Source organism: Pan troglodytes, chromosome 10 (genome assembly GCF_028858775.2).
Source record: "Pan troglodytes isolate AG18354 chromosome 10, NHGRI_mPanTro3-v2.0_pri, whole genome shotgun sequence".
NCBI classification, from domain to species: domain Eukaryota; kingdom Metazoa; phylum Chordata; class Mammalia; order Primates; family Hominidae; genus Pan; species Pan troglodytes.
This window is the reverse complement of record NC_072408.2, coordinates 52,684,104-52,710,589: the sequence shown is the minus strand read 5'-3', so window position 1 is coordinate 52,710,589 and position 26,486 is coordinate 52,684,104. Positions and strand designations below refer to the sequence as shown.

The window sequence follows — 26,486 nt, the reverse complement described above, 5'->3', positions numbered from 1 at the left end:
GTCAAAGAGCAATCACTAAGAAAGTAACCCAACAAAAAGTGTAGTAAAAACAATTTATAAAAATTAAAATAAAATACACTTGCTCTCCTTTCTTCTCTCAGTTTCTTCCATGACAAAAAACTATTTAAAGTAATAATTATAACAATATATCATTGGGTTTGTAACATAGCCATAGTATGTATAGCAATGAGAGCATGAAAAGAGGGAGGAAAAAATAGGGCTATATATGAATACATTTTTTATCTCACTAGAATTTAATATAAATCTGAAATATATCCTGGCAAGTTAATTTGTATATTGTAAAACCTACAACTACTACTAAGAAAATTACTTTAAAAAAAGAGTGTGTTTGGTTTGTCAGCACATATACTAAAAGCACAGTGCAATAATAAAATGATTAAAAGATATACCAAAATTATTAATAAAATTAATGAAAAAAGCAAAGGAAGAACAAAAGAATAAAAAAGATATGAAAAGTAGATAAAATAGAAAATATAAATTTAAACATACCAATATTAACATCAGGTATGAATGGATTAAACAATCCAGTCAAAAACCAAAGATTATGAGACTGGATTAAAACTAACAAATAAAAAAATCCAATTATATGTTGTCTGCAAAAGTTAAATTTTAGGCCAGGTGTGGTGGCTCATGCCTGTAATCCCAGCACTTTTGTAGGCTGAGGTTGGTGGATCACTTGAGGCCAGGAGTTTGAGACCAGCCTGGCCAACATGGTGAAACCCAGTCTTTACTAAAAATACAAAAATAATTAGCTAGATGTGGTGGCACATGTCTGTAGTACCAGCAGCTCAGGACGCTAAGGCAGGAGAATCACTTGAACCCAGAGGTGGAGACTGCAGTGAGTTGAGATTACACCACTGCACTCCAGCCTGGGTGATAGAGCCAGACTGTGTCTCAAAAAATAAAATAAAAAAAGAACAAAAGTCACATTTTGTATTCAAAAATACAAACATATTGAAAGAAAAATCTTGGAAAAAGATATACCATACAAGTAGAAACCATAAGACAGCTGGAGTGACTATACTTTTATTGGACAAGCAAACTTACATGAAAAATGTTACTAGAGATAAAAGATAATTTTATAATAAAATTGTTAATCCATCAAGTATATATAATAAATTTTAACATATATACACATAACAACGATGTCCCAAAATTCATTAAAAAATCTGATGGAATTGAAGACAGAAATAGTATATTGAACAAAAATAGTTAAATATTCCACTTTCAATCCTGGATAGAACAATTAGGCAGAAGATCAACAAGTCTATAGAAGACTTGAACAACAGTATAAATGAAGTAAACCTAATAGAAATCTCTGGAACATTTCTTTCAACAATAGCAGAATACACATTCTTCTCAAGCACACATGGTAATTTCTCTAAGACATATCATATACCAGTACATAAAACAAGACTGATGAATTTGAAAGGTTGAAATCATAAAAAGTATATCTCCAACCACAATCAAATAAATGAGAAATCTATAATAGAAGGAAATTTGGGAAATTCAAAATTACATTGAAATTAAACAATGTACTTCTAAATAATAACGAATGGGTCAAAAATAAAGTAACAAGGAAATTAGAAAATGCTTTAAGATGAATAAAAGTGAAAATATGTCCAAACTCAGGGAATGCAGTGCTTAGAGGGAAATTTATAGCTGTAAATGCCTATTTGAAGAGAAAGATTTCAAATCAATAACCTAAACTCCCATTTTAGACACACCGGAAAAGGAGAGCAAATTAAACCTAATGTCAGTAGAAAGGAGGTAAAAAATAAAGAATAGAACACGAATTAGTTAAATAGATAGTGGAAGTATAGTAGATACAATCAATGAAACCAAATGTCGGTTTTTGCAAAGATCAACAAAATTGACAGACTGACCAAGAAAATAACAGAGAGGACTCAAATTATTATACTAAAATCCGGAATGAAAGAAAGGAGATCACTACTGATCTTACTGAAATAAAAATGATTAAAAGAGAATACTATGAAGAACTGTATGCCACTAAGTTATGTAATTTAGCTAAAATGACCAAATTCCTAGAAAGGCACAAACTATTAAAACTGACTCAAGAAGAAAGAAAACTAATTAGATCTATAACAAGTAAAGAGGTTGAATTCATAATTTTTAAACTTCCCACAAACAAAAGCTCTGGCCCAGATGGCTTTACTGGTGAATTCCACTAAAGAAATAATACCTGTTCTTCACAAATATTTCCAAAAAATAGTAATGGAGTGCTGTAGACTAAAATTCATATGTTAAATACTAACAAAATTCCTGTGTTAAACCCTGATGTGATAGTCTTAGGTGGTGGGGCCATTGAGAGGTGATTAGGTGATGAAAGTAAAGCTCTCATGAATGGGATTAGTGCCCTCATAAAAGAAGTGCCAGAGGACTCCCTCATCCCTTCCATTATGTGAAAGTTATAGTGAGAAGGCAGCTGCATATGAGAATCAGGAAGTAGGCCCTCAACAGGCACCAAATATGCCATTTTTAAAAATCTTGAATTTCCTAGCTTCCTGAACTCTCAGAAGTAAATTTCTATTGTTTATAAGCCACTTAGTCTATGGCATTTTGTTATAGCTGCCCAAATAAACTAATCAAAGAAGGAACACTTTTCAACTCTTTCCATGTGGCCAGCATTTTTCTTACATATATGATAGGAATTTTCAAACAGATTATATAAGGAACTCTTACAACTCAATAATAAAAGTGCAAATAACTCAGGCCAGGCGTGGTGGCTCACGCCTGTAATCCCAGCACTTTGGGAGGCCAAGGCAGGCGGATCATGAGGTCAGATGGAGACCATCCTGGCTAACATGGTGAAACTCCGTCTCTACTAAAAAAATACAAAAAATTAGCTGGGTGTGGTGGCAGGCACCTGTAGTCCCAGCTACTAGGGAGGCTGAGGCAGGAGAATGGCATGAACCCGGGAGGCAGGGCTTGCAGTGAGCCGAGATTGCGCCACTGAACTCTAGCCTGAGTGACAGAACGAGACTCTATCTCAAAAAAAATAAATGAATAAAAAATAAAGTACAAATAACTCAATATAAATATGGGCAAGGAATCTAAGATCTAAGAAGGTATTTTCCCAAAGATCATTGGCCAATATGCACTATGTATATGTAGAGCTGATACTAAACAATGTTAGCCATTAGACAAACTGAAACCACGATGAGATACCTCTGATACCCACAATGATGGCTAAAATTAAAAAGACAGTTGATAATAAATGTTGGCAAGAGTGTTAAGAAACTGGAACTCTCACACATTGCAAGTGGAAAGGTAAAATGGTTCAGCCACTTTGGAAAACAGTCTAAGACTTCCTCAAAGTTTAAACAGAATTAACATATGACCCAACAATTCTACTGCTAGGTTTTGGAAAAAATGTGCTGGACATTTGTTAAAAGTGGCAAGACAGATTTTATTTGAGCTATTACAATAGTGATATGGTTTGACTGTGCCCCACCCAAATCTCATCTTTAACTGTAGCTCCCATAATTCCCACATGTTGTGGGAGGGACCAGGTGGGAGGTAATTGAATCATGGGGGTGGGTCTTTCCAGTACTGTTCCTGTGATAGTGAATAAATCTCACGAGATTTGATGGTTTTTTAAAGGGGAGTTCCCCTACACAAACTGTCTTGCCCGAGACCATGTAAAACATAACTTTGCTTCTCATTTGCCTTCAGCCATGATTGTGAGGTCTCCCCAGCCATGTGGAACTGTGAGTCAATTAAACCTCTTTATAAATTACTTGGTATGTCTTTATTAGCAGTGTAAGAATGGACTAATACAAGTAGGGATAAAGACTTCAGTACAGAACTGAGCTAAACTCCAACTACAGCAAAAGTCACCAGATGAGCAGAGCAAAGGGGTCAGTAGACAGAAAAATTACTGAAAGGAATTCGATGAGAGACATCAGGAAGGGGATTCCTGCAAAGTAGCTTAACAGGATTGCTAAAGATTGGTCAAAAACTTGGATATCAAGGGTGAAGAATGAGGAACTTGATTAGATATGAAGGGCGGGAAAGCGTCTTGCTAAACTGACTTACATGTATTCTTTGCTAAAACTGAACTGGGCAAGGGCAGAGTGGCAGGCCAAGGAGGCTCAGAAAAACATGAGAAGGTTGCCTAAGGAGAGAGTCTCTGTCAGCATATACTCAAGAGAAATGAAAACACATCCATAGAAAATCTTGTACATGAAAGTTCACAGAAGCATCATTTGTAATAGACAATTGATAGTTCCTTCAATTGGTGAGTGGATAAATGTGGTTATCTACACAATGGAATATTATTTTCCAATAAAGAGGAATAAAGTTACAAGATTGGTCAGCCTTGAAAATATGCTCAGTGAAAGAAGCCCTTCTCAAAGAACCACATATTTAATGATTCTATTTATATGAAACATCCAGAATTGGCAACTCTATAGAAACAGAAAGTAGATCTGTGTTGACTAAGTCTGAGAGTCAGCGAGGTGGAGTTGAGGGATTAATTGATAATGGTACAGGATTTTTTGGTGGGGAGGGTAATAAAATGTCTAATTCATTGCGATGGTATTTGCACAACTCTGAATATACTGAAAACTATTGAATTGTAAACTTTAAATGAGTGATTTGTATAGCATATGACTTATATCTCAATAAAGTTGTTTTTACAATCCTTAGGAAAGTTGGCTGCTAAAGGATACATTACATTTTTAAATAATTGCATATCTTTTTTCTCTGTTGAACATAAATTGATAGAATTTCCTCATCTCGTGACTGATATACTCTAATAGAGTAGAAATGAAAAGAAACACAGATCAAAAGAATCACATTTATGCATCCTAACTGACAGTTCACATGATGAATTGTGAAACATTGATAGCTTCTTCCTCTTGACGATTATGCAGACACAATGGGATGCATCTTAAGCAGGGGACCTTGGAAATCTATTTAAACCCTTCACTTATCCCGTTTTATGAATATAGAAAGTAGGAGGACTTACAAGATGAAATGACTTATCCAAAGCTCCAGGATTTTGGAGCCTGAACTGTAACCCAGGGCTTTTGCTTCCTAGGCTGGGGCTTCTTTATCAGTTCAGATTATTACTGTAGTCATGATTAACCACATTCAGTGATTCAGTTGTGCTTGTATTCAATCCAAATTCAATGTACGTGTGTCTAACAACCATAACTTCATCCCTAAAAACAGGATTTAGTCTACATCCCTTTCCTTTCTGATACAAGATTTCCTATTGTTATGGAATGTTTCTGTTCCCTTCAAATTCATATGTTGAAGTCCTAACCGTCAATACGGTGGTACTAGCACAGGGGCCTTTGAGAAGCAATTAGGTAATGAGGATGGAGCCCTCATGAATGGGATTAGTAGCCTTATAAAAAGCATCCTATAGAGCTCTCTCACTTTGTTTTCACCATGTGAGGTTACAACAAAAAGTCAACAGGCTACAGCTGGAAGAAGGCCCGCACCAGAACCTGAGCAAGCTGACACCCTCATCTCAGACTTCCATCCTCTAGAACTGCGAGAAATAAATTTCTGTTGTTTATAAGCCACCAGTCTATGGTACTTTGTTATGGCAGCCTAAACTGTCTAAGACACCTGTCTTGTCAATGAAACCACAACATATATTCAAGGACTCATTTATTTTATTTTAAAAAGCATTATTGAGCTCATAGTATTTGCCAATTGCAGTAATATGCAATTGCTGTTCTCTGCATGGGACCATAAAGATGAATAAAATAGTTACTCTACAACCTGAGATACAGAGGTGGAAACAAAACACCACACAATAATGTAATAACAACAGAAACAGATTAATAAGTAAAGTAATATGGGAACATAGAATAGGAAGCAACTAACTTTATTTAAAGGTAAGACAGTTCCTGAGAAAGTTACCAAGTGGAGACGGCAGGAAAGGTATTCTAAGGAGAAGGAACAGAGTCTGTGCAAAAGAACAAAGTCATGGTAGAAAAATAGCCAGAAATGCAGTACAGGGGAGGAGAGCAGAGAAGTACCTGAAGAGGAGCTATCAGTTTAGTTTTCACTTTTTAAAAAATGAAACATAATATAAAAATAGAAAAAGGAATACATCTAAAGGTAGCCCCTGGTGAATATTCAAAAAGAGAGCAGGCCCATGTAGCCAACAGACAGAATAAGAAACAGAACATTACCAACATCCCACAAGTCCTCCTCTGATCCTCCAGATACTACCATCCTACAAAATGAACCACAATTCTATTAAAAGTTTTAAAAAGAGAATGACATAATCACTATAGAGAATCAACTGAAATCCAAAGGAGACTAATGGAGTAAGAGAGAAAAAAAATTAGGAAACTATTGGAATACTTTAGGTAGGAGATAGGAATTTCATGTAATTCCAACACAGATGGAGAGAATAAGAAAAATTAGATAAATATTTAAAGGCAATGTTTATGAAACCTGACTATCCATCAGAATTATTTGGGGAGCTTTAAACAAAATATAGAGCCAATCCCCACTAAATTTTCAGGTTTGAGTATCAGGAATAAGCATTTTAATATCTGTCCTCCTATGCTTTCTCATGTGCCAACAGGTTTAGAACTCACTGACTTCAGAGACAGAACACAGGTCATTGAGATAAATTAACTGTAGGAAATGAGGAAAAGGAACAAGTCAAGAGAAACCAGAAAATTTCTGTCTCAGGCAGCTGGGAGGATGAGAACAAGCTAGTTGAGTTTTGAGATGACCCTGGAGCATTGTAAGTAAATAGATCATGAGCTCTTAGAATTATTAGCCTTAAATTAAGAATGGAGTATGATGAAGATTTGGGAAATGTCTAATGTGTGTGGTAGTTGATCCAATTATACTGAAAAGATTATTTACTTATTTGAACCATTCCTCAACTTCATTGGTGTAAATGAGAAGTGACTACGCACATTTAGTTGTTTTGAACTAGATGGTCTTCACCCTTCTCTTCCACATGGAGTGTTAGGTGACCGAAGAGCTAGAAAATGTAGATTTCTGTGTCATCTTTCAGTATAAATTAATAACCATTAATCCTAATTCATTTCCTCCTGTTATAATCTCTCTCTAGTACTCTGAGATGAAGGGAGAAGTAATTGGAGAAAAATATCAATGTTTCAGCATTATTCTACACACAGACACATTTCAGTTTGAGCTATTGGTGACTTTATATAATTAAGCAGTAGCATAAGATAGGCAACTTCTCTTCCAAAGGTAATGAATATTAACAACTTGCTTTACAGGAAAAAGATTTAAAGGGAAGTTGCTTTACTCAAAATGGGAAAGACAGGAATTTCTTTGTCTCTTTGGTATGTGACCTGGAGGCTTCTTTCAATTTTACAAATATGCTTTGTTTAACCATTTAGAATTAAAGTAACACTATAATGAAGATAATTACAAGAAAAAATATTGCAACTTACTTCCAAATATTTTTGCTTTGAGGGTGTGTTAAGATATTTGAATAAGATTACAGCCCTAGCCCTAGAACTCTGCATTTTTGGTTTATACTGAGAAACTAAATGCTGGATTGGAGAATTTTTCTGTTTCACATTTATTGCTAAGTCAACTAAAACAAAGACTCTGTAATAAAACCTACTCTACCCTACTCTACTAAAGAGTCAGAAATCAGATAGGGTGGATCTGTAGTTTGTCCAGTGAGAGCAGATTCTTCAATTTAGGAAGACTTTAGGTGCTGAAATAGGTATGAAGGGCATCTATCTTTTTACCTCTTCCCCCTTCTCCTGATATTTATTGAATAAATAAGCTGATGAAGAAGTAATATATGAACTGGGGGAAAATAACAAGGTCCTGACCAACCAGGTATTGATCCAGCTACCTATCTAGTTAGCGGGTCTATATTCATCACTAGGAAATGACCTTGTAGACATTGGTGTGGCCCCTGCCAACAGCAGCCACAGTCCTAGCCAGTGAGACACACAGGGAGACCTGGTAGGCTTCTGGGAAAGGTTTTCTTGTTCTTAAAGATAAGACGTAGAGAAGAAATGCTATCTCTTTCTTTAGTTAAATACTAAGGTAGAATGTGAGGTCTGGAACTTCAACAGCCATCTTCTAACCATGTAGGGACCTAGCCAAAGACAAAGTTCACACTTGCGGAGCTGAAAGATAAAATAATTCGGGTCATTGGGGTTGCTTAATGTAGCAAACCTGACAGTGACCTCACTTCTGGATTTCTTGTTATGTGAGACAGTAAATTTTTCTTACTGAGTCAGTTGAGTTCTCTTATTTTCATCCATTGGAATTCAAACTGAGTTCCAACTGGATAGAATTCAAACTGTTGACAATTTAAATTGTTCGATTTGAAACTAAGTCAATCTCTTGAACTTTTAGTGTTTTTTTTTCACAAGTTAGTATGACATAATATTTTACCTGTGGTAAATACATTTTTTACAAAGAATAATCATCCAAAATTGCAATACAAATACTAGAAAAAGTATGCTTTTATTTATTTTTTATTTTTTTAAAATCTAAAAACAGCTTTTATTTTGGGGGGAAGAATGTAAATAAAAAACGACAGCAATGTCATTCATATGTTATACATGTAGATGTATATCAACATGTCTATGTATACACACACGATTATATTTTTAAAAGTAAGCTTCTATTTTTTTAAAGGGTTTTCTTCAACACATTTTTGAGTTCACTTTGATTTTATTTCTTGATATAGTTTTACATGTGTGCTAAAGTGGATTGGAAAATGTGTTTAGTAAAAATTTAAATTAATTACTTAAGCCCAGCTATATTATACACATTAGGATAAATGTTACTATTTCTAAACTACATTATCAATAACAATGTTTCACTGGGCTCATTCATTCCCTGTGTCTTAACAGTGAAGATTTTAAAAAGCTGCAGGTAAAATACATTCTTTACTGTCTCTCCTCTGTGATTCTGTAACACTGGATGCATACTTCTAGTCTAATGCTTATCACCAAGGCCTCTATGCAGTCCAACTTTGGGGGACATTCACACTATGGCCTTCTGAATGGCTGTGTATGCTCAACTCTAATGGGCATCATTCAGATAGACTGCAATGTGAATTTATCCCCAGAATTGTGCAACATGGTTGCCCTGCACATAGAATTAAAACTATTAAGTTGTCTGTTTGCCCACCAAGAGAAAGTTACTTAACAACTTTGCATTTCTGTGACTAGCAAACTTCCTGGCATATTGGTAGTCATATTCAACTTTGCATCTCTGTGACTAGCAAACTTCCTGGCATATTGGTAGTGCTGAAGATGTGTGTTTAATGCATGAGTGAATAGTATAGGCAAATGCACTTGATTCATGTAATAGTTCTTTGGAAAGTAGCTATTTTATAATGTGTATGTAGCACATGATTGAGGTATTGCTTTGATTATCTTGTTTTGTTACCCCCAAAACGTAGTGTTTTAAAACAAGAGCCATTTTACTATATCATATGATTTGGTGGGGCTAGGAATTCAGTCAGGATGCAGCTGGATTGTTCTTTGGTTTCACATGGCATCAACTGGGGCCAGCAGGTAGCTAGTTTGGTTTGGGGGGTCCATAAAGGTTTTGCTGACATGCCTGGCTTCTGTGCTGGGTTTGGCCAGCATTGCCTCCTCTATCAGCATGGCCTCTCTGCAAAACTAGCCTGGGCTTCCTCGCAGCAGGGTGGTCTCAGGGTAGGTGGACCTCTCACATGGCAGATCATGGCTTTAAGAGTAAGTGCTGCAAAAGGCCAAGGGCAGAAGCTGCAAGTCTGACTTCCACTGCATTTTATTGGTCAAGCAAGTAGCTAAGGCTGGCTGAAATTTAGGAGTGGAATTAGACCCTACTTCTCAGTAAGGGGAAAAGCAAGAAATTTTTAGCCATCTTTAATCTACCCAGATATTTGCAAACACCCTCTATTTTTCAAGAAAGAGGTTAAGTAAATAGATCAATAAATTGATGTTAGGAAAGTTTATGTTTCGTGACTTCTACTAAGATTGGCATCTTTTCAGCCAAGTATCCCAAATCATCTACAACTGTATCTATAGCTGCATATTTGTAACATTTAAAATACTAGTAAGGAAAGGAATCTTAGAAATCATTGAAGGCTATTTCACCATTATACGTTTTCTTTATAAGTTTTCTGAGAACTAACCTAAGAGTTTAAAATACGTTTTGTGCATTCTGCTAAATAATGCTGGAGATACATAGCACATTTCATAAATAGCTTCATTAAAATTCAAGGGAAAATGTCAAAGATAATCTCTTGCTGCCTATACACAGGAATTTTAAGGTGTACTTTTGGGAATATTTCATTTTTACATATTTCCTGGCTAAAAATATTGAAGCAATGCTTTACCCAGTCAAGTGTGTGCTCTTGTTGGTCCATTTGTTTCTGTTAAAATGGTTCAAATATGACTTTCTGAGGGTAATCTTGGCCCAGCTACGTACTCCTTGAACTCACCTTCAAGTAGCTCTTTGGTGGTATTCTAGTCAGGGGTTTACACTTGTTTGTTTCTCAGACTTTAGGGGAAAATGTTAATCCTACCCACAGCTCAGCTGCCAAACCCTGAACTTAACTGGACAGAATGCAGCTGTATTCCAGCTACTTGCAAGGAAGTATAATCCCTCTGTTACTCAATACCTTTGAAAGCTCAGCTGGGAAATAATACTTGTGGAGAACATCCTGGAAAACACTCATCCTATCATCTAGAAACTCTCTCTAACCAAAGTTAGGCAAGACAATCCTGGAATTTACAGGTCTTAGGATGCATGAGACCGAATTCTGACAGATCTGCCTATCGTAAGTACAAAATTACTTGCAACAAAATAAGAATGTTGATCATGTGATGGAAAGTTTGCACTATGAATATCAAATGAATTTCTTCTGGGTTTCAGTATCAAAATTAGGTGATTGGTGTGTTTTTGTATTGTGGACAGCCTGAATCATAACTGGCCAATTTTTTTTTTTTTTCTGAGGGTATTAACAAGCTTCCAGACAAGAGTCCCAACTCTAGCAAGTATAGCATAAGAGACTTCATGGCATTAGAGAATCTGTATTGAGGTAATTCCTGATCTCTCCAAACTTCCCTATCCTTAGTTTCCTTTTATCCAATATATCTTAATTTTAAAAACATAGATTATCTTGCCATATTTTAAGTGAATCTGTGGCTTGCTTTCAGTGTCTTTGAGAACAAGAATGGAATACAAATTAATAAATATTCAAATAGACAAGTGCTGGGAAAATAACAAAATTATTGGCCTATTTTTTTTTACCTGCCCTATGATAGGTAGCTGCTCGTAGATTTTAATTTAAAACCTCTAGTAGAATAGCTTTATTCGTTTGAAATAGAAATAGCAATGGCTATAGATGACTCATAAAGAGATATACCCCTCTGTTATACAATTATGCAGCCACAGAGGGTTTGCAAGTTTGGGGAACAGGGAGGACACCCCACCCCATTCCCAAGGCCCAAACCTTACTATGCAATTGCTGGGCTTGCAAAAGGAGTGTCTGGTTCTGCCCTCTAGGCCTGAGGCAATGGATTCCTGGCACAGGAACTTTAACTGCCACAGAAACAGTGTTCTAACTTGTAGTTATGTATGGTGAAAATAGTACTACCATATAGTAGTTTTATACGTGTGTGTGTGTGTGTGTCTGTATGTATACACATGTATATTGGTAGTTTTATGTATATATTATATATAGCACATATATGTTAGACACATATAAAATAAGTGTAATTGTTGAGCTTCTATGAATATCTAATCATAATTTTTGCACCATCATTTCTATGAATAAATGTATCCCATGTAGTTTTACTAGTAAACTTCCTGAGCAGAATTTATTCATGAGCTGGGGACTTTCTTTGCCTATATTTGTACTTAGATCGAATATGATTTGTGGGATGAGTAAATTAACACAGGCTACGTCTGCATTTAACACCAGAGAGGAAAGATAATTAATATTGAAAAGGATCCTATTTGTAGTTACTTAGTAAAGGTATTTTTCTGCTTTATATTTGGCATTTATATTTCTTTACAAAACTCTAAAATCTAAATCCTTATTTATAGTTATCTTTTTACACTATGGCAAACATATAACTACATTAGAAGACAATTGCAAAATACATAAACTTTCATCTATTTATCAAACCTTCAACTCAACAATACTTAGTAGTAAAGTTAATACTGTCTTAGCTATATTTGGAACTACATTTAAACAAGTAAAAACAAAGAAACAGAAATAATTTAAAAAATATATAATTTGTAAAAGGAGTAAAATCTTACACAAAAATGACTCTTAGCTATGTCTATATTGAACAGAAAATGAAATCAAGTTAATATCTCCCTATGTTAACCCTGTTGGCATTATGGTAAATGCCACTCATGAGATGAGGGTGGGTGTTCAGAAAGGTTCATGATAGCTCCCAAAAGGTAAGGCCCTGGAGAAATGCGGGGTGGAGAGGGGTGGTGGACAGTAGGGCACTGCAGTGTGTTTCTGCATATGTTTGTGGAAGGAGGTAGGTATGTGTTTGTGTCACAGACAGAGACACAGAGAAAGAAATAGAGAAAGAGAGAGAGAGAGATTGAGACAGAGAGAATACAGCACTCTTACCCCAGGTAAAGCCTGTGGCAAAAACTTATATATTAACCCTCTGTTGGCAGGGCGTTATCCCAAGAAATCCAGAGTGAGAGAAAAAAGCAGAGTGAGATAGAGAAGAGGGAGGGAGAAGAATAACAAGGAGTCCATTACCAGGTTAACCACAGCTTCACAGAGGCACAGATGGCTGCTTTGTCTGGTGGGACGGCTTCTGGAGGCCATCTACTGCACCTCAGGAGAGTCCACGGGAGCGGGAGAAAGGACAAACCTTTCACCCACTGATTCTTTCCAGTTTCATATCTCTCCTGTGTCTGCTCCATGTTGTGATATTACCCCTGAACCTTTGCTTCATGTTACTGGACAGCTCTGGGAAACCCCTGGTGACAGCTGCATGTGAGGAGCTTCTCAGTGGATGGCAGTGGAGATAGCAGGGACTTTATGATGGCAGGGGATGGCCTGAACCATCTCTAGAATCATTGTTGCCAGGGAGAAGGCAGAACCAGGCTGATCTTGGGTGGTGCAGAAACTGAGGTCATTTTACACACTGCAGATAATCTATACTCTTGCATAACCACCATCAATAGCATCATTTATTTACTGCTTACATATATTTACTGCTTACTATATTCCAGGCTTCATTGTCTTAACATTCTACTTAAATTATATTTTCTAATGTTCAAACGCATGTAAGAAAAATAGTAATGTTATTTCTGTTTTACAGATACATGAGCTGAGACATGGAGGGTGCAAGGTAGAGTTGGGCAAGCAACCCAATAAGTCTTGATTGCAGAACTTCTGGGCCTTACTGTGCCAAAGTTTCATAGAGCAAATTAAACCCACTGAATGAGGAATGTATTTTAATTTTATTACTCTTCAATGGTGGACTCAAATTATTTCAGAATTCATAATAACTTCTTGTATAACAATTAATTTTTAAGAATAATTTCCAGCTGAATAGCTTTTAAGGCAGTTTTACAATCAGTGTCTCCTCTTTTACATTTGCTTCTCTTTTCAAATGTCTTCCTTTTGATTATTTCACTGCAATTTAGCATCTCCAGAAAAAAAAAAGGAAGAGAGGAAAGAAATTTAGTAAGCATTCATTTATTATCATAGCCCCAAAATGGCTGATTGTAAAAGGTGGTTTAAATAAAATTTTTAGGAAATCTGAAATCTTCATCTGCCTATCATCTTCCATGATCACAAATAATTTAGTGTTGAGAGTCCCTGGGTGAGGCCAGCTTAGAAATACTCAACTGAAAATTACTACATTCTGACCATTTCTTAGTAGCTTTTGAAAGTATGAAGCACCATGGATAACTTAGCAGCCAGCTAAAAACCAAATGCTATGAGCAATGCCAATTATTTTATTGGCATTCAATTGACAAATAAAATGGGTGGGCTTGGTGTTATGACTAATAATAGCTCACTCAGTTATGCATTTTGTTCACGAAGAAAATTGTACATCTTGACCTTGAGGGAAAATAGTCGTAATTTTGAGGGTAGTCTTAATGTAATTATTACCATCTGGGCCTTCCATAGACTTTCCCCCTGCATTTCTAGTACTGCTAGCAGCCACATTCTTGATTCTGTTACTGAGGATGCCTTGGAATAATAGTGACCTCACAGGAATGATTAATGACTCTTAATCAAAAAATGGGGGAGAGGTTTCCAAGCCTCAGTCTAAGCACTAAATATAATTAGCATATTCACTTTTAGAAGCTAGTCACTATAGTCTGTGCTGTCACTTCTTGACTGAAACTTGTGAATAATTATTTCACATCCCTTAATTTATTGCAGTGACCTCTTTCTGCTAAACATGGTTTTAATTTTGGGAGAAGACTGCCTGTTGCGTGACTTCTTAGGGACTGCGCTTTTGATGTTGGATAGTTTGTCCTTAGTAATAGTCTAATTATCCCACTGAAGGAGATGTTTTGTTTTCAAAGGGGATTATTCATGGCCTAACTCAGATACCCAAAAGCTGCCAAGTAATAAAAGAGATAGTTAAAATTCTAAATCAACTTGCCTAACTAACTAAAAGCCAGTAGTGTTGGTGTTATTTTGTTGACTGCACTATTGCATTCTTCTTGTAGAACTGCATACTTGAAGGGGTGGGGTCTGCTTTGCGTTTCATCTAAGATGGCTTTTATAGCCCTTAGAAAGCTGGAAATCTGCTTCATGTTTAACATCTCTTTCCACAACAATTTAGGTTCATCTTTTTGTTACTTAAGTCAGTGGAAAACTTCAATGTTCAGTTGTTGTCGTTTTTTTCAAACCTCAAAGCGATGAAGACCCTCAGTATCTTTTTATATTGAAACATGTTCTAATACAATCTTCTACTGTTGATCTATTACTTTAATATTCAGTCTTTTTTTTTTTTTTTTTGAGGCAGGGTCTCATTCTGTCGCCCAGGCTGGAATGCACTGGCATGACCATGGCTCACTGCAGCCTCCATCTCCCGGGCTCAGGCAATCCTCCTACCTCAGCCTCCCAAGTAGCTGGGACTATGGGGCTGCCCCACCACACCTGGCTAATTTTTAAATTTTGAATTTTAAATTTCTTTCTTTTTTTTTTTTTTGAGATGGAGTTTTGCTCTTTTGCCCAGGCTGGAGTGAAGTGGCATGATCTCAGCTCATTGCAACCTCCGCCTCCCAGGTTCAAGCAATTCTCCTGCCTCAGCCTCCTGAGTAGCTAGGATTACATGCACCCACCACCACGCCTGGCCAATTTTTTTGTATTTTTAATAAAGAAAGGGTTTTGCCATGTTGGCCAGGCTGGTCTTGAACTCCTGACCTCAGGTGACCCACCCGCCTCGGCCTCCCAAAGTGCTAGGATTATAAGCATGAGCCACCACGCCCAGCCTAAATTTCTATTTTTTAGACATGAGGGTCTCATTATGTTGCCCAGGCCAGTCTTGAGCTCCTGGACTCAAGTGATCCTCCCACCTTGGCCTCCCAAAGTGCTGTGATTATGGGCCTGAGCCACCAAGTCCTGCATTATATTCAGTCTTAATGTCCCTAGCACCACAACTGAAAGTCCTGCTAGAGTCTTTGATTCTAGTTTTAACCTTATTTCCTAATAAGTAATAAATTATACTTTATTGGACGTCTAGCTTCTGCTTTGGTGAGTTGGAAATGTCCCACCTTGTGGGAAACGTGTCTAAGCATTTCTCTTCCCGATTTTGTACTTAGCATGGGAGAAACTTCTTGATGTCAGGCTGTAGTTTCTGTCTCCCTTCGTCCTCCTCCATCTCCCCACCTAGAGTTAACACAAGATGGGAACAAAAGAAAAACAGTGAATGCCAAAGAAAGACCAGAAGTAAGTACCTGAGACAAAAATCCAAGGCAGGAAAAACATTGAAATAATAATAGCACGAAACAATGGAGAATTAAAGAAGAATGGCAAATATGACTGAGTCCTCTAAACAGTTGGCTGTAGCTCCACAATGGAAAGTCCTGCTAGGGTCTTTGATTCTGTCCCCTAAACCATCCCAGATAGTTATGTAGCATGTGGCCTCAAAGGAGGGAGATTTTCATCCTTGTCCTAATGAACATGTTTCTGGGCTTCCCTTATCTCCCTAATCTAATCTTACCTCAAAGCCTGCTGCCACCATTCAGTTATTCTTTTTACCCCTACTCGATATACAAAATAATTATTATTTGTGATATAAAAGTTCTTTTAAGCCCAAGACAGTGACTAAGTTACATCTCAAATATTTTCTAATCAAGATATTCTTATTTTCAAGTACAATATTCCTAGGCCTCTGGTCTGGGTCTCTGTACAGACAACATAGCCGTCACTATGTAGCAAATAATAAAATTAATGTGACTTGCAATATTAATCAACTATTAGACAAAAGTTCATGAGGCGTTGTGCCATTTTTCATGTTAGCAATAGCTTTTAGCATTTTGTTTCTTTATTCCTAAAATATGGAAAAATTCTTTGTCATAGTTGTATTTCAAAATGACCCAAATACTCCTGCCAAAATAAACAACCCTAGGTTTATTTTCATTAGAAGTTTCCCTCTCTTTACTGCCCATTGGCTTCATTTTTTAACCTTGTTTTGCCTTTTTTCCCCTCTGAAAACCAAAAATTTAAATTTTCTGGTTTTAAATTTTTTTATGTCTTATTGGAGTTTTAGCTGACTGTAGTCTTTTTCATGTCAGTATTATTCAAGTTTCGGAAAAGTCTCTTTACCATCTATTAACAACTAAATAATTATAAATTGTTGGCCAAAAAAAAGAGAAAGAAGAAAAGAAAAGAAAGAAAGAAAGAAAGAAAGAAAGAAGGAAAGAAAGAAAGAAAGAAAGAAAGGGAAGGAAGGAAAGAAAGAAAGAAAGGAAAGAAAGGAAGAGTAGTGGGGGAAAAGAATAAAATTTGCCTGCACCTTTTTGTTGTTTTCTTTTTTTCTCTTCTCTTTTTATTTTTTAATTTTGCCTACACCTTTTAAAGCAAAACAATTACATTTTTTTCTTTTAGTTTTATAAACTAATGAAATTAACCTGTTCCAACTCAATCAGTTGTTTCATACTGGAAAATGTCACACATCGGGGCTTTTAGGAAGGAATCATTGCCGTGCCTTGGTGAAGGGTGAGTATGGCTTTAACAACTGCTGGTGGAGGAGCCTTGGAGGAAAGAACAGGATAGTAAATGCAATTGCTTGTCTCCTGAGAGTTAACTCACAGTCCAGATGTCCTACCACCTATCTACCTGTAGTCTGAAGGCACTTTGTGAGTAATAAAAGCATGTAAATTGTAAATTCTTCTCCTTTTCTCTTTCAATATCTTACAATGTATCAGTGACAATTGCTATTGTTATTGGTAACAGGTTGATGTCATACCAAAGGCTTTGGAGCCAAAAAAGCTTGTGTTTGAACTCCGGCCCCACCATTGTATGGTCTTAGACAAATGACTTAACCTCTTTAAGCCTTGATGTCCATATTGTAAAAAAGGAGACAATAAAACCTACTTATTGTAAGGATATAATGACATTATTAACATATCTATTCTATTGCCTGATGCATAGTATAAGCTCAAAAATACTAGTTTTCCTATTTTAAAATCTTTTTAAAAAATTATAATCCATACCTCTTCTACTTCAGAAAGTGTTTTAATACATAAAAGCAGTGATTTAGCAATATCAAATCAAAGTTTGAGAGCCAGAAGAACTTGGAGGACCATTGATTTTAAAGGTTTCTTTGTTTTTTATGAACAACAGGAATTTCCTCTTATGTCTTCAGAACCTTGAGTTTACCAGGAAGACAAGGTGACTGAGATACTTCTTTAAGCCCAGAAACTGAAGAAGGCAGCTGTCAGGGATGGCTTGGAATGTTCTAAAAGATTTATATCAACTGTAGGTTGAAAAATCCTACTTATCCACTCTCCTTACTTTAGAGATGAGGAATTTGAATCTTAGAGAGTTTATGACTTATCCAATTGGTGGTATTACCGAAAACCAAAAGCCAGTTTGCTTCCTAGTTGAATGTTCTTTCCATCATGCCATGTGGAGTTATTTTGTGTCAACCAGAAAATCTGCAAGGACATCAAAATAATGTTCTTTCTCCCTCTGACCTCAGTAATAACCGGTTAAAGATTTAGAATGCTTTAGAGTAAATCCTCAAAGCAGCTGCAGGTCCTCAATGTTCCAGAATAGATATTTTAAGTTCTCCAAATAAAAAATCCCAATAAAGACCTTCTTTTTGCAGTAACTAAAAAAGTTTCCAGCTCTCCTGTCACAAAGTGGCTATTGAGACTTCAAATGTCAGATGATCTCCTTTGAAGCAGCAAAATAGAGTGGATAGAACTCCAGGATGGATGTCAAAAAACTCTGTGATCCTAGTTCTAACTCAAATTTACCTTTCATATGGTATGAGGTAAGCTTTAGATATCTCTGGATTTGAAGTTATTTTTGACTCCTATTTTTCTCACACACTGGTGTGTGTCCATATCTAGCCCAACAGCAAAACTTGGTGGTGCTCTATTCAAACTGTATCCAGAATCTGACCACTACTCACCACTGCCACTGCTACCACCTTCATCCAAACCATCATTGTCTCTTCTCCGGATAATGGAAGAAGCCTCCTAATGAGTCCATCTCCCTGCTTCTCCCTTCCCTTCTCTGCACATCAGTAATTCCAGAGTTTGTCAGTGACACTTTCATAATGGACTTGGTAATCTTAATTTGTTCCTAAAAATCCTCCCACAAAGTAAAATGCCATTATGTGAAAAAGCGTTTTTATGAATTTGAATTTAAAAATTTAGGAAGCATTTTATCCCAACCCAACATACCCAAAGCATTTTTACAGATAGGAAAATATTTTAATTGAACAATAGAAATATTTTTCAATTGTCATGACATTATATAAGTAATGAACATCAAATTGAAAATAAAATAGAGTTTGTTCATCAAATGTAATAACATGAAGGTTTATGTGATGGTGAGTGCTGGTTGGTGGGGGAGTGTTAAAGGCAGTTGTTCTTTGTAAGGTATGTTTTGCTCTCTGAACCATTTTGTTTATGAATGTTTTCAACCATTTGGAGGATCATGGTTAACTTGCACTTACAGCACACTTAACATTTAAAGTTATAGCAGAGAAGACAATTTCAGTCAAAATAATAGCTGAAGATGAGAGCACTTGGAAAGATGTGAAAATTTATTTAGTACACAGAGACAGAAAAATTACAAAAGATGTTACCTCATCGTCCCTCTCTCTAGTCATACTTAGGCAAAATGAAATACTTTCAGTTTATCCAAACACGGCACTCAGTTCAAGTTTGTTCTGTTATTCAATGATTAAGAACTGATGACTAAGAACTGTTAGAATAAAAATAGCATATTTTCCCAAAAGCTGCAGTGTCAAAATATCATGCTTATTTACTTTATATGTTTCAGAGTATCTATCTATCTATCTGTGTGTGTGTGTGTGTGTGTATATATATATGTATTTTAGAAGAAGTTGTTTGGAAAAGGGTAACTTCTCAAGAGACTTTATGGCAAAAGGTTGTTAACTAAATAGGTTCTGTGGGTGTAAGTCTGTGTTTACCGGTCTTTTTATCAAGGTTTCTAATTCTTTGTTTGGTGGTGTAGGACACTGCTGGCTTGTGTATAACCCAGGAATCAGAACATAGGGCAGAATGTCCACCTAACACTGTTCATGTTATTTCTTGAGTTCCAGTTATATACCACGTATCCTGATAAAACAAGTCATACAAGAAAAGGGCTATTATCACCCTCAAGGAGTCCTCAGCCTAGTTGGGGAGGCAGTAGGGCGGATGTATAAACTCTATAATATTATGAGTACTGCAATACAGAGTGTTCTGGGGCAGACAGGAGGGAGTCCCTAATTATCCCCAGGGTAGGGTGGAATTGTCAAGGGGCAACATAGAAGAAGAAACATCTAAAGTGAACCTTGGAAGTTCAGATATCTGGAAATGGAGGGAAGGTGGAACAGGGTTGTGGGCACTCTAGGCAGAAGGATTGTGTTTACAAAGGAATAGAGTTGTGAAAAGGAACCTTTCTTCAAGAAATAGGACCTCTCCATTAAGAAACTTTCATCAACTCTGATTGTTCTTTGTTTGATATTGGGGCAACACCTACTGAGAGGTTGAATAAGGAGAAACATTGATCACCATCTCTATGTATAAGGATGTTGTGAAAATATCATCACTATTTGGGTTATCTGTTGTTGCAAGACAATTCATCCCAAACTTAAAGGCATAAAACAACAACCATTTTATAATTGGATTAGTCCATTCCCACATTGCTATAAAGAAATACCTGAGACTGGGTAATTTATAAAGGAAAGAGGTTTAATTGGCTCAAAGTTCTGCAGGCTGTACAGAACCATGATGGTTTCTGCTTCTGGGGAGGCTTCAGGGAGCTTCCAATCATGGCGGAAGGCCATATCACATGGCAGGAACAGAAGCAAGAGAGAGAGCGGGGAGGCGGCACATACATTCCAATAACCAGATCTCACAATCCCACTCACTCACTGTCATGAGAACAGCAGCAAGAGGATGGCGCTAAACCATTCATAGACCACCTCCATGATTCAATTACCTCCCACCAGGCCCCACCTTCGACATTGGGGATTACTATTTGACATGAGTTTTCGGTGGGGACAAAAACCTAGACCATAGGAATTATGCTTATGAATTATGTGGCTTAGGAATTTGAACAAAGAAGAGTAGAGAGGGCTTATCTCAACTTCATAGTATCTGGGTGCTCCCCTAGGAAGATTAGAGCAGCTGGGAGTGACTCAAATGGATAGAGGTAGCTTAAATACCTGGAGACTGAAATCATCTGGAAGCTCCTTTACTCACATGTGTGGCACCTAGGCTGAGATAATTTGAAGGCTGGGTTCAACCAGAGCACCTACACAGAAATCCTCTAGGTTGTCTGGGCATCTCCCAGCATGGAGGCTGGATTCCAAGAGGGAGTGCCCTTAGAGGAAACACCCTAAACAACAAGAGTTCCAAGAGAACCAGATGGAAGCTGCATAGTCTTTCCTGAAGTAGCCTCAAATGTTGTAGAGTGTTACTTTCCCCATATTCTATTTATTGGAACAGTTCCAGTTGAAGGAGAGATCTCATAAACCCTATCTATGTTTCAGGAATGTCAAAGGATTTGTAGCCATTTATTCAAATTGCTATATTTGTCACATTACAAAATGTTCATCTATTATACTATCATATTTTCTCTGTAGGTTTCTAGGGGAGAAATTTCTTTCTGGGGTAACTGTCAGGTAAAATAAACTTTTTTGAGAAATTGGTATATTTTTACTTTGCGGTCACTTGAATTTTTTAAATTTCTCCTTCAAATTTGGTGAACTTTGAATATCTGTATAAGTTGTTATTTAAAATGTTTTTTAAGGAAGACAAAGTGTATATAAACAACTAAAATCTGTTTGTAGATGATTGTGGTTTGAATTTCATGTGTATTGGAAGTAAGGGCAGAAGGTGAAGATATGAAGACAGGTAAGGAGGGACTGGACCGGAAAGGCTGTGTGTGTCCTGCTAAGGACCGAGGCAGTGTAATTTACATAATTGTTATCTAGCTTTCATTTCACCATCTTTCTATCTTTCGCTTTAACATTGTGATTTAAGCACTAGCTTTTACAAAATTGCTTATTGAGGTAAACTAGAGTAGAACTCCGTGGTGAAGGAGCCATTCTATTTTTTATTTTTAATGTGTCGTTGACTGAGATTTTTTGCAAAACATAAGAAGAAATTACAAGAAAAATGAAATGAAAAAAGACATAAAAATACAAGTCCAATTTTTTATTAGATTCAACAGTTACAAAATTACTATGTCATGTTGCTATATGGTTTCTAAATGTTTACCTTTAATTTCTGCATTTATCTCAGGTTGGCAACAAATGATTCATGGACCACCACTCATCTATAGACCAGACATTAAGTAACAATGCCCTAGAGGATTAAATTTATGGAGAAAGAATCTCATTTTTCATACCTTGATCTCTTACCCCAAAACACAATTGCAATATACCCTGGGTGACCACCTCAGTCATTTTTCCAGCTTGATTTTTTGTTTGTTTTATCAAGACTTGCATACAGCTTTCACTCAGTGATTTATGCAGAAAGGTTGGATTGCTCCAAATTGTCTAGGGATTTATTGGTGCCTTGCCCGTTGTTTAGCCTCAGCTGGTATTCCAGGCCTGGAACAAGTCTTCTGGTACTTAAGCAATGGCATATGCACACAATGCTTATAATTTATAGGCAGTCTTGTCCTTCATCCCACACTGCCTGCATTAAAAGATAAAGAGAAAATGGATCTATTTGAATTCTGTATGGGACGAAAGTAGAAGGTGGTTGTACATTGATGCCATATTATATTTGCCAAAAGAAAATTCTAAAAATATCATGTCTATAGAAAAATGTGTGTAGCTGAAGTATTTTTCTTTTAATAAAGTGACTGAATTATTGCTAGAGTTTTGTAGTAGACTACATGCTACATGGATACTTTCCAAACTCCTTTTCCAAGAAAGAGAAAATAATGCAGTTTCAATTGATATCAGAAGAATTTTCCAATCTTGGATGCCTCTTGAGGTTTGGCAACATGAGATTTGCATAACATTTTCCAAAGTGCATTTCAAGGGATTGGAGCTTTCTTATCCTGATTCTCATCCTTCAATAGACAGTTTCTCAGAATAAGACATTAATGAGAAAACTATGGTATACTAGCCCAGTGAACACAAGTATATTATCAACTTGTTTACAGGTTAGTTTCCCTAAATGTAATTGTTAACTCTTATTGTACATTGAAAACCTGGAGGAATTTTTAAAATGCTGGTGCCTGGGTCTTATTCCCAAACCTGAATTCATTGTTCTGGAATAGAAGCTGGGCATGAACATTTTTTAAAAGCTCATATAATAATTCTACTGTTCATCAAGGTTAAGAATCACTGTCTAAAACTAATACAATGATGGAAGAGTCAATATAACTGGGGTCAATTTCTAGTCTCATTATGTTACAAGAAAATGTTGCTTCAATAATTGATAAAACTAATATATCGGTTTAATAAATTTATTGTTATATGTAAATACCCAATCAATTTGAGAAATCAAAATATGACAATAATTTACTGAGCACCATTACAGAATAAGTACATTTTCCAGTTGATATGGTTTGGCTGTATGTCCCCACCCAAATCTCACCTTGAATTGTAATCCCCACGTGTTCGGGGAGGGCGTGGTGAAAGGTGATTGAATCATGGAGGCGGACTTCCCCCTCACTGTTCTTGTGATAGTGAGTGAGTTCTCATGAGATCTGGTTGTTTGAAAGTGTGTGGCACTTCCCCCTTCACTCTCTCTTTCTCCTTCTCTGCCATAGTAAGATGTGCTTGCTTCTCCTTCGCCTTTCACCATGATTGTAAGTTTCCAGAGGCCTCCCAGTCATGGTTCCTGTTAAGCTTGCAGAACGGTGAGTCAATTAAACCTCTTTTCTTCATAAATTACCCAGTCTCAGGTAGTTTTTTTATAGCAATGTGAGAAAGACTAATACACCAGCTTGTTCTCACAATATTAAGGCAGTTAGTTTATTATTACAATTTTTAGAATTAAAGACATTGAGGTACAAACAGCTCTTGAAAATGGTCTAGTGCCATTTTTAAAAAGGGAAGAGCAGAAGGTCATATCTTGAGCTTTTTAGTTTGAAGTCTAATATCATTTTATTTATTGAATACTTACTATTTTGAAGTAAATGATTGTTTTCCACTAATACTTTTGGCTCAAATTATGCCGCCGCTCTACCACCAGCCACCACCTCCCCAAAAATCAATCGGTTCTGAATTAAAACTTTAGCTTTTGAGTTATTCTTAATTTTCCCCTGGTCCATTTCTAACTTTAAGCATTTTCTCCCATTGTTTCCCATTTGAACATGGCTTCTTGTGGGCTACCTTCTGGTACAGAAATCTGGCTTCAGGGGTGAACTCCTTGGTCCTTTAACTTGTTTTTTTTTTTTTTTTTTTTTTGAACCTGACTGCTTTTGCATTGGGAAAACCACTCTATAAAACACCTGTGGCCTGGTGTGGTGGCTCACGCCTGCAATCCCAGCACTGTGGGAAGCCGAGGTGGGCGGAATACGAGGTTAGGAGTTCGAGACCAGCCTGACCAACATGGTGAAACCCCATTTCTATTAAAAATACAAAAATTAGCCAAGCGTGGTGGCGCACACCTGTAATCTCAGCTACTCAGGAGGCGGAGGCAGGAGAATCACTTGAACCTGCGAGGCAGAGGTTGCAGTGAGCCGAGATCGGGCCATTTTACTCCAGCCTGAGTGACAGGGCGAGACTCTGTCTCAAAAAACAAAACAAAAGAAACATCTGCCACACACAAGTTCTAACTAAAAACATGGATAAAACAGTCAAAATCTTAACACTTAAATGACATTACTCCATCTTCTAAATGAGATCCCCATTTTATACAAGCACAAATTCAAATAAAACTGAATAAGGTAACCATCAGTGACACAGCCAAAAAATATAAATTTCCATGTTGCTTCCTTTACATTTCCACTCCTGCATAGGGCAAACAGAAATGTAAAAACAGAAATTTTAACCTCTATTTTCCATCATTAACAGGGCATGGGGATTATTCATGCGTTTGTTGGTTTAGTTGGTGAATGTGGTGTTTATGAGGTCCCTACAACAGAATAAAATTGCCTTAAGAGCTAGTTAGCTTCTTAAAAAAACAAACACCCTTTCATGGTCACTAACTAGAACACCAGCTGTGCTTCACAAATGCACACCACTGGTCACAAATAAAGCAAGAAAATGTAATTGCAGTGGCACAACCAATTGATGTTACCAGGAAAACACAGTCATAACCAAGACACCACCAGCTGCCAACACGCTAAAAAAGACAGAGTTTTGACAGGCAAATATATCTCTCATTAGTTGAATGTAAAATTCTCCATTGCTAATGATTACTATGCAAGTCACAGTTAGTGTGTTATTTTTAATTTAATTTTTAATTGACAAGTAATTATATCTATAATGGGGTACAGGATGATGTTTTGATATATGTATACATCGTGGAACATTGATCTCATTTATACATAAAATCTAAAAAAGTCAAACCATGGAAGTAGGGAGTAGAATGTTAGGTTACCAGAGACTGAGTGGGTGGGGTGGGGAAAGGGGAGATTTTGATCAAAGGGTACAAAGTTTCAGTTTGACAGGAGGAATACATTTTAGTAATCTATTGCACAGCATGGGAATTATAGTTAGTAATATGTATTGTATATTTCAAAATTGTTTAAAAAGTAGATTTTAAATGTACCCATCATAAAAAAGTTTAAATATGTGAGATGGTGGATGTATTAACTAGTGTCTTATTTTTAAATAATACATGTTACTCTGAAGTTGAGTTTTTGTAATGTAAAATGTTACGAATACTTAAAAATATTTTCAATTATTTGATCAGTGCACACAACCTGGAGCAAAGAGATGTCAACGTAGACTTGAGAGCCTCAACAAACATCTATACATTCAAAATTCAGAGGGTAATTGCAGACTTACACGTTAAATGATGCCACAGGCTTGTGGTGAATGTACAAATCTAATTCCCTAAAGCTATGATACTACAGCTGATCCTTGAACAACATGGGTTTGGACTGCACGGTTCCAGCTATACACGATGTTTTTCAGCCAAACACAGATCAAAAATGCAGTATTTGTGGGATATGGAACTTACCTATGTGGAAGGCTGACTTTTCTTATACTTTGGTTCCATGGGGCTGACTGCAAGATTTGAGTATGCTTGTATTTTGGTATACTCAGGCCAGCGCCCTGGAATCAATTCCCTGCATATACCCAAGGATGGCTGCATTTAGATAATCGGATCATTACAATGCCATTTGTTATGCAAAGAACAGCTTCTATAATTTGTGAAATTTCAGTGAAAAATAAAATATAAAGATTTCACTCTATTAAACTCTATTATTACTAAGAAAATGAGAACTGAGTCTCAAAGGTAGTTAATACAAGGTATTGATCCAGCAGAAATAGCTATTCCTATGAGTGCCAAAATGATTAGTCACTTTGTTATTAAATCAGCCTCACTGATTATTTTAGACATTATAAACAGAAGTGATTTTCAATTTTCAACCCAACCAGATGTTATTGGTGTGCATCAAACACAGATAAGAGTGAATCTACTCAGAAGAAAATCAAGGAGAATATAGCTAAAAATATGCTATGAGGCTAATGTTCTGTTTAAAGAAAGGCTTATTTGATATTTCTATAGTGTTGAATGACATTTTCCTGAAAAAAATTGTTAAATTTTAAATAGATTATATAATGTAATACCAAAATTATTTCAATAATGTTATTAGAAATATGCTTTTTTTTTTGAGACGCAGTCTCACT

General features: G+C 36.4%; 1 long non-coding RNA gene across 1 annotated transcript; it reads left to right on the top strand.

Moving 5' to 3' along the window:
* Nucleotides 1-17,919: 17,919 nt before the first annotated feature.
* Nucleotides 17,920-25,685, top strand: LOC112205040 (uncharacterized). Its single transcript, XR_002938910.2, has 4 exons — nucleotides 17,920-18,470; nucleotides 21,964-22,015; nucleotides 23,450-23,539; nucleotides 25,543-25,685. It is a non-coding gene; the product is annotated as an uncharacterized LOC112205040 (long non-coding RNA).
* The last annotated feature ends 801 nt before the right edge of the window (nucleotides 25,686-26,486 follow it).